The sequence below is a fragment of the Euleptes europaea genome, chromosome 4 (assembly GCF_029931775.1).
Source record: "Euleptes europaea isolate rEulEur1 chromosome 4, rEulEur1.hap1, whole genome shotgun sequence".
Taxonomy (NCBI): Eukaryota; Metazoa; Chordata; class Lepidosauria; order Squamata; family Sphaerodactylidae; genus Euleptes; species Euleptes europaea.
In genome coordinates this window covers 90,271,839-90,281,513 of record NC_079315.1, presented here as the reverse complement: position 1 = coordinate 90,281,513, position 9,675 = coordinate 90,271,839, and the positions used below count along the sequence as shown (strand labels likewise).

Sequence of the window (9,675 nt, the reverse complement as noted above, 5' to 3'; positions counted from 1 at the left end):
GGAGACACACGTTGGGCAGTTCTACTTGGCTACAGCAATCCCATATGTATCTCCTACCTGTTTAAGGACATGCAGTTGCCCTTCACACCTAACATGTTCAATGCTGTAAATACCAGTATGACACTTGTATTACCATGACATTGGCATATACAATTGTCACGCGAAGTGTGAAATGTCTCTAAATCCAGTGTGTTAGTGATTTAGGTGCACTGACACTCATATGGTATTACTATTATCATCAAGATGTGAGTCAGGCTGCCCTCCATGAAAGGAATTGCCAGGCACCTTTCATTCCTGCTTAGTCTGCACAAAGCTTGTTTAATAATGTAGATCCAGGCAACAACAGAAACGTTTACTGCTCTTGCTGTTTTTCAGGGTGAAAGATACCAACATGCAGCAGTAAGGCAGCACTCAGTGGGGGAAGAAGGGAAAAAAATCAAGAGCATGGAGAGATGTGAAATTGGAAAGGAATTGAAAAACATGATCAGAAAAGCTAAATTAGGAAAAAAAATCACTTTAAAAAAAATTCAATTTCATAGCAAGTTGTCTTTAGTTTTGCGGAATGCATCAGAGTGTGGTAGAAAATAGGGAGCCTGAATCAATCTAGACACAAGTACTACACACTATGGAAGTCACTGAAGTTGGACTAATGTATTTAATTACAAAACGCTGTGGAAACTGCATGAGTTCTCAAAAGAGCAGAAGTTACATTCCAGAACAATAGCAACAATACAGGAAAATAGAATTCATTTATGCATCCTGTTTGAGACTACCCAGCCATATGCACCAAGAAGGGAATGATGGTGTGCAAAATGTTATGAATTAGCTTCAGAAAATAGAAACCTCTGCTCCTTGTTTACTACAGGGATGAAGTACCAACCCTCCATACAAAATGTGCTCATTTTATGCAGGATGTAATGATGCAAAACTTCTTTCTTCAGCATATGAAGAAAATGGAAATTGGCAATAGTCTTATTATTTGAAACCCGTGGTCCTATTTTTCACCCTGATATGAAGCTTTTTTGAGCTAGCAAATAAATACTTAGGATAAAACATACACAGCATCATGCCAAAAGCACCATCACAAATATATTACACCAGCGCTAAAAGTCCAGCAGTGTACGGAGGTCAGTCTGATAGCAGCAGCTGTTCTTACATTATTTTATTAATTATCCATTTTTGACTTCTTTATTAAAACTGAGTTACGGTGGAATAGCTATTATTTAAATGTCACAATGCAAATTCAAAAACGATACCCAAGGTCTGTTGTAGGGACAGACTGGTGCCTTAGAGAGTTGAATATCTGTTGCATCTCCCAGCTTTTTGGCCACACTGGTTACACAGTTTTCTGAACATGTGTGTATGGAAACATGAACTAGGCTTACATCCTCAGCATCCTTTATGCATCTGATTTGCAACATATGCATAAAGGATGATAAAGATGTTATTTATTTATAGGCCATCTTTCTCACTGTGACTCAAGGCAGATCACAAAATATAAAAAAAAAATTCAGACAAGCAGTAGAAGACATCTAGTAATGCAATAGGACTAGGATTACAGAACTAGAAAACAATGGTACCAGAAAACTCTCTAAGGTACGACACACCATAAACAATGCAGAAAGTGGATTACAAAGGTAGAAGATAGTACAATAAAGATGATGCATACATTAAACATTGTAATAGACTACAATCCTCTTCCCTTATAGAAGCACCGTCCTGAACTGTTCCAATCCCTTTATAATCCCTAAACCTTTATAAATCCCTTTATTAAAATCGCCTTACCCTAAATTGGCAGTTCACTCACGTGCATGTGGTTAGGGTAATCTCCAGGTAGTAGCTGGAGATCTCCTGCTATTACAACTGATCGCCAGCCGATAGAGATCAGTTCCCCCGGAGAAAAAGCCCGCTTTGGCAATTGGACTCTGCGGCATTGAAGTCCCTCCCCTCCCCAAACCCCACCCTCTTCAGGCTCCGCCCCAAAAACCTCCCGCTGATGGCAACTCTACATGTGGTTCAGAAAAAATGTCAACAGTAAGGCCAAAGAGCCATGTGTGACGTTTCTATTCAAAACTAAAATGCATCAACAGCAATTGGCAATTCACAATTTAACATCTGAAGGAGAGAAGAAATCTTGGTCACCATTGAGTCCTAAATTAATCAAATCTGGTGATTCCATTCATTTGATTCTGTTCATGTAGGACTCTGTTTGGACCAAGCTTTCCTTGCCAACAGCAAGTAATGTTAGTGCCAGTTACTGTTGTTATGAATGGTCACTGTACTAGTATAGTATGTATACATTTGAACTTTGCATAGCAATATCTCAATCAGTGTCTCCAGCATTTCATAGATGTTTGAGTTCACTGTTTAGAATTCTCTTCATCTGTTGAATGGGTTCTAGTCCACAAGACGATTTTAAAATAAATCTGCTAGTCCTCATAGTACCATAGGACTCTTTGCAAGCTATATTGACTCAGTGGAAATACTTTGCCATGTATCTAAACTACTGAAACATTTTGTGTATTTTAGGGCCATTTTATCTTCTAATTAAGAAACTGCACTGCATTTAAGAATCTATTTAACATAAATTAAAATGTATCATGCAGTTAGGGCTTTGCACTAGTTTATGTAACTGAGCAAGGCTGAAGCACTGAGAACACTGTGAGTACCAGTTTGGTAACCAAAATTATACGCTGGGGAGCTGGTGAAAAAAATTATAGAACTGAGCACAACGAAACAATATCCCCCAAACACACCTAGTGGGAGATTACTTGCAGAAATTCTGGCTAGATTCCTATAATTGTTCTCAGTAGGTCTCAGAGAGAAACCAGATGTGTGCATTTCACAGCCCTTAAGGTTTGCAAACACAGGGGTCCAATTCAGATCAAGACCATAGAGCAAAGAGGGGGATTTAAGCCTTTCTCCCACACTTTTTTTCTTGATCTGAAGTAGCCCCAGAGAGCCACTATTTTCTCACTTGGAGGGATACATGCAGCCAGCAAAAGACAAAGCCAACTGAGAGGGACAGTCTTCATCTATTCTAATCCAGAATTAAGGATTAATTTTCCAGAGGCTATCTTCTGTTATACAATAAGGGGAATTTATGAAGATACTCAACACAGAAGCATTGCAATCAAAGCCATATTAGCAGGTATTGCTATTGAGAAGTCTGCCTATAGATATTCCTTCAGTTCTCATAGTCCAACAAGGGAAGAGAAGGTTAATGGTCCATATATTGCACATCTTCAATCAGCAACAATGTTTGGTTGGACAGCCAGGAATTATCACTAGAATCATAGGGATCACCAGAGTCATCTAGTCCAACCCCCTGCACAATGCTGGGAATTCCAAACTACCTCCCCAGCCACACCCCCAGTGACCCCTACTCCATGCCCAGAAGATGACCAAGATGCCCTCCCTCTCATGATCTGCCTAAGGTCATAGAATCAGCATTGCTGACAGATGGCCATCTCACCTCTTCTTAAAAACCTCCAGGGAGGGACAGCTCACCACCTCCCAAGGAAGTGATGTGTTCCCCTGTTCCGCTAGTCATGTTACAACATTCTCAGCACTTACCACTATATCCCATCACCCTCTCTAGAAAGAATCATATAGGTTGGTTGAACATCGGAGCACTTTTGATCTGTAGAACTGCATTACCCTTTGCTACTCTACAGCAAAATTTCTAATAATGTTTATGTATCATGCAAGTACTCTGAGAAATGTGAACAATACTGAATAGCAAAAAATGGCTGGGATTCAAACACACGCGCACACAAAATGTATACCCCGCCTTCCTGCCCTCAAATAGCTACTTGATGTTCACCAAAGGAGACCATTCTTTGCTGGTCAGCATAATTAGGACTAAGTCCTTGGAGATAGCTGTTAAACCACACATGGAACATACTCTGTAAATTTTAACGCCATTTTAAAAGGTTCCAACCCCCCCCCCCTCAACTGCTAAGTTAAAAAAATGGACTGGGGAGATTTAAAAAAGTTCACCTATGTTTGCTCAAGCATGCGCGACGTCGATGTTTTGGCTTGAAATAAAAGGCGAGGGTGTTCGAAACCTTTGGCGAAAACGCATGGGAGGTTTTGCCTGGGATTTGCTGCTCTCTAAATGCACATTTCCCCCAGCCAAAAACTCAAAAATAAGCCCCCGTGCCGAGTTTTGAGGATTCAGATGGGGGGAAATGCGCATCTAGAGAGCGGCAAATCCCAGGCAAAAACCTCCCGTGCGTTTTCGCCCCTCCCCCCGTGGGGAGCCGAACAGAGAAAACTGCCTTGCCCCTTTAAGGAAAACACGTGGCAGGCTTCCCTCTTCCCCTCCCCAGCAGAGAAAGATGGCTGCCTTGTGGTGTAGTCTGAGGATGTGCCGTACTTTATCACTGATATTTCCCACGTGCTTGTAAAAACCTGCTGCTTTATATTCAGTTCATACATTTGGAAGATAGTCCGAACTTGCGGAGTTATTGGAAGAAAACTGAGCTCGGTGGAGACGGCGCCCCATATCCGCCTCCTCCGCCTTGGAAAACTTGCCCCGAGAAGCGTTAGGGAAAATGACACTGGGTCAAGCTGGGAGCTCATACCGAGGGAGAGAGAACAGGATTCTTTGTGGTAAGTGCCTGGCCGTCTGATCTTCGGCTGCATCGTTTCTTTGCAGTAGCTGTTACACTCTCCGATTAAAAAAAATAAAAAAAAATCTAAAGGCGGTTTCCAATGAATGCAATGTAAAAATCCACGTAGAGGTTCATGCAGAAGAAAATGCTCCACTGAGGCTTGTGTGTGTTAAGTGCCGTCAAGTCGCTTCCGACTCATGGCGACCCTATGAATGAATGAAAGTCCTCCAAAAGGTCCTAACTTTGACAGCCTTGCTCAGATCTTGCAAATTGAAGGCCGTGGCTTCCTTTATTGAGTCAATCCACCTCTTGTTGGGTCTTCCTCTTTTCCTGCTGCCCTCAACTTTTCCTAGCATGAGGCTTATCCTTAAGTAAATATGCAGCCTGACGTTGTAAACGGTAGGGTTTCCTCCTTGTGGCCTCTCCCGAACTATTTATCTCAGTAGTAGAAAAGGGCAAGAGTCCAGTAGCACCTTAAAGACTAACAAAAATATTTTCTGGTAGGGTATGAACTGTGGCCTGCCAGAAAATATTTTTGTTAGTCTTTAAGGTGCTACTGGACTCTTGCCCTTTACTACTACTGCAGACAGACTAACACGGCTACCCACTGTGAATTATTTATCTCAGGATCTCGACGGTTGATGCAGCCACTTTGTGGACTTCTGGTTTTACTGAGCAATACGGAAATACTTGTCTCTAAGGTGACACACAACTTTTATTATACCTGGGCAACATTTAAAAACAAGATGCCATTTCATTGGGGGGGGGAGCAGAATTGAACACACATTTTTGCTGCATCAGGTTTATTCTGGTGGTTATAGCCACAGTACGTCATAGAACACTTTTGAATAAATGCTTAATCTTTGAAAAAAGTCTTGTTCAGAGGTATTTAATCTTGTGCATAATTACAAATTGCAACTATTTCTGGAGGATTGAGAAGGTAAGGCAGTCAAATATATTGCTTTTTATTGGTTATAGCCTCCAAAATCAAAATGGTGCAAAGCAAAACGTGTTCCTCTGATCAGTGAGGAAACAAAGCTGCTGTTTGCACACACATCATATAATTGATGTAACAATGCCTGTTTAAAGGGGCAGGTCCTGTGCCTAAGAACTCTGTTTAGCAGATTTAAGATTTCTGCTGGGTTCAGGCTTATGAGTAAAGAACACACATTATTTTTTACATCTATAGGCTTGGATCCTACATGGCTTTTCTGCTTTTAGGTACTTCCAGTAGTGGAAGAGGGCAATTTTTAAAAACTGATTCACCCCTCCTGTTGCAGTCCCCAACTCCTATCCTTATGTTTCTGAGGGTTCACTGACCCATGAAGGTAACAGAAGACTGTGGCAGCAAAGCCCAGCTTTACTTGCCAAGTATAGGATCAACGCTATAGACCTGAGATAGTTTAAGAGCCAAGTTTCATACTTATTTTTGTTTTTCAATAGGAATTTATGAAGGCTTGGAAGGAATCAAGACAGCCACAGCACAAGATAAGTCTTCAATGTGTAACATTACTTGCATAGACACTCAAAGGTGTGGATGTATCAAATAGGGATCTTTGCCACCATCCATATTTAAAATGGAACTTGAGTCTTTATTTCTGAACCACAATAACCATATTAAATAAATCTGGGTCTACTTTTTGTAACTATTAAGTGGGGCCTAATGAGACCTATAGCTATTTTAGTGCTATTAATTGGAATACAAGAAATTCTTTCAATTCTCTATCCCCACCATTTTCTATGCTTTCATTCGGTTTTTATCAGTGCCTATAAAAGCAGTTGAGAAGGTCTGCACTATACTTTGAAAATTCTTCCCAAATTTCACTAACTGCAGGTTAAAGCCCTGTGCTTAAATTGCTTACCTTATAAATTGTTTATGAGGATTTTGCTTCTGTAAAATTGCACTTGCTGGAGGCTTGAAATCCACTGGTAATAAGAATCACAACTGCTGTAGAAACATTACACTATAATGAAATGAAGGAATAGTCGCTACCCACTATTCCCTTATGAAATACATTTGACTTCATAAAGTTGCATGCTCCTGCATACCTCTCCAATTGTCTGTCAAGCTTTGACACACAGTATCCCCCGAGGAGTTAATACTAATATTTAATTAATTTTAATGAAATAGGAGTTGCACTTGGTATTTTGTAATATGCAGGGCCTGACTAACACTTGTGGTGAATCCAGCCCTTGTAATAAATGAATTCAGCACCCCTAACCTAGGCTGTTACTGTCTCAATTTCCCGAAGCATGAGATGAGGTAGGGTACAAATATTTAAGTCACTGGTGACATATTGGGAGTCTAAGGCAGTGGTTCTCAACCTTCCTAATGCCGTGACCCTTTAATACAGTTCCTCATGTTGTGGTGACCCCCAACCATAAAATTATTTTCGTTGCTACTTCATACCTGTAATTTTGCTACTGTTATGAATCGTAATGTAAATATCTGATATGCAGGATGTATTTTCATCACATAGGGAGACATTTTAGATGTTACGTTAGGTTTGTGTAAGGCAGCTAATTGTGTTCATGAACATAAAGCAATTCAGGGGAACCATATGCTCCGCCTGGGATCATTGGAGACGCCAACACAGTAAATAAAAATAAAATACACCAGTAGGAAAGAAACACCCAACCCCAATTCGTTCACAATCAAAATCTCCCTGCCCTTGGAAGGAGTGAGCCGTGAAGGTGAGCTGTGACTCACGAAAGCCCATATACCCTGGCAGAAATGTTGTTAGTCTTTAAGGTGCTAGATTCTTGCTCTTTTCTACTGCTACAGACAGACTAAGACCCATGCCGATCTATCTCCTTGGAAGTTTTGCAAACGCACAAAGCTGCCTTCTATTGAATCAGATCCTCAGTATTGTCCACTCAGACTGGAAGCAGCTCTCCAGGGTCTTAGGTCAAGGCCTTTCACATCACCGAAATTCTGATCCTTTAACTCAGCTGTTTCCTAACTGTGCTCCATGGAGCACTTGGTGCTCCACGAAACATCTCCTAGTGCTCTGTGAAGAGACTGGAAAGAAAAACGCTACTGTCATTGCTAGGTGAAAATTAATGACTAATTTCTCTCCTGAAAAGTGCTCCATGATGCAAAAGGTTTGGGAACCACTGCTTTAACTGAAGATGCCGGGGATTGAACCTGGGACCTTCTGCATGCCAAGCAGATGCTCTTCCACTGAGCCATGTTTTGCTCTTCCTTCCTGAAGTACCGAAATTTTGAACAGAATGTCCTGAGGGGTTGCAATGTTTCCTTTTGTGAATGCTGCCATCGCCCCCCACCCCCAAAGGCAGTTTTCAATGCAGAAACTGCGGCAGGGAAGAGAAGGCAGAAACCAAGCACAAAAGCTGAGCCCGACCTAAGCCTCTCACGGAGCCTGCAACGGCTCCCCCTCAGACAAGAGACCCTGGGGAGGGGGAGGAAACGCCAGAGGGCTCCAATTTGCCCATCTGAACCGCCTCAGGGGGCAAAACTCATCCCCGGTGTCCCCAGCGCAGAGCAGCCTCCCGTCCCCCACGCTGCGTGAGGAAGAAGCCACCGCGGCTCCCGCCAACTGCGCAGGAGGGGACGAGGGAGGGAAGGGGGGGAAAGGAACGTTGGCCTCACGTGACGCGGCGTGGCCAATGGCGAGGTGGGTTTTGGGCCTGGTGGGGCGGGAGGGGGAAAGAGTGAGAGCGCGAGTTGCTGACTGAGGCGGCTTCCTCCCTTTCCTCGTCTGGGGAGCCTGAGAAGGGGGGGTGGGAGGGGGAAGAGCCCTGCGTGGGGTCTGAGGGAGTTTTCCGATGGTCTTAGGCAACCCCTGTGAAAGGGTCGTTCGACCCCCAGGTTGAGAACCGCTGGTCTAAGGTATCAGCCAAAATCTTCCAAGTAGCTGAAGTATGGTGTTGAGGACAAAGGCTGCAGTCCCAAAATATTGCTACCTGAAAGCAAGTTCAAAACAGTTTGACTTTGACACTCAAGGTATGGAACTATGTAGAAAAGTGGGAGGAGAAACTTCAATCAAAAGTATGTTTTTATCAATGGCCTTATTTTTTAAATGAGATTCTAGCAAGGTAAATATGTGTTTAGCGACAGGCTCATAGAACTTGTAGGTAGCTAAATAGGACAAAAAGTTTATGCAATGATTCTTCCACGTGCCCAGCATAAAGACTCACACCACATCAGTTCCAAAGTATTGTGTTTATTAACATTTCAATAAATATTATGTGTTTGGCCTCTGCTCTAAAGCAGAAAAAGAACCATCAAGATTCTTTTGTTACATCCCATTGCCAGCAATGGATACAGAACGGTCCCAAGAGGTTGATAAATTATTCTAATTTAACAAAATCTTTAAACCATTGAATAGTACTGCAGATATCAAGAAGGCCTTGAAAGTGACTTGAAGTGCCTTAAAGATGGAGATGGTAAATGGCAGTTCACATCCTAAGGTTGCTACACCTTAAGAATCAGCATGTGGTACAGATCTGGAGTATAACACTTCAGAATAACAGGAGTCCCATGACTGAATGCTGCTTTCCCCAAGCATACAGAACATTAGCACTCATGGCAAAGATTCTCCTAGAATTCTTCTTACACATCAGCTTACCACACATAAAAAATTTGAGGTTAAGTACCATAAAGTCATAGGATTCTGAAGTGGGAGGGCAGCGTCACATCATTCTTAGCGTGCCCAACGGCTCTGAATATCACAGCAGTTTCTGAACATGCTAGTTCTATGTGCGATACAAGCTTCCTATACAACACTAAAGTTCTTCATGGAAGAAAGTAATCCCTTACTGCCAATTGATCGTCACCAAAAATAAATGGGTACTCAGTTTAAAATAGGATGTTGTCTAACGAATAGTTAGAAAATATTGGCAATTATTAATTGGAATTAGATGAGGCATAGCAATATTACATCCAGTGATGCTTCTCTTGCTAAAAGTGTTCACACACATACACAGCAAATTTTTTTTTTTGCATCAGTTCATGAGTCTAAGACACAAGACATCAATATTTCAACTCACTGACCTGCTGGATAAAGAAAAGTCACAGAGCAAATAAACTGAC

At 41.9% G+C, this 9,675-nt stretch overlaps 1 non-coding gene across 1 annotated transcript; it reads left to right on the top strand.

Annotated features, from left to right (window-relative positions):
- Window positions 1–5,544: 5,544 nt before the first annotated feature.
- On the top strand, window positions 5,545–5,677 carry LOC130477234 (small nucleolar RNA SNORA47). Its single transcript, XR_008933321.1, has one exon. It is a non-coding gene; the product is annotated as a small nucleolar RNA SNORA47 (small nucleolar RNA).
- Window positions 5,678–9,675: the final 3,998 nt, after the last annotated feature.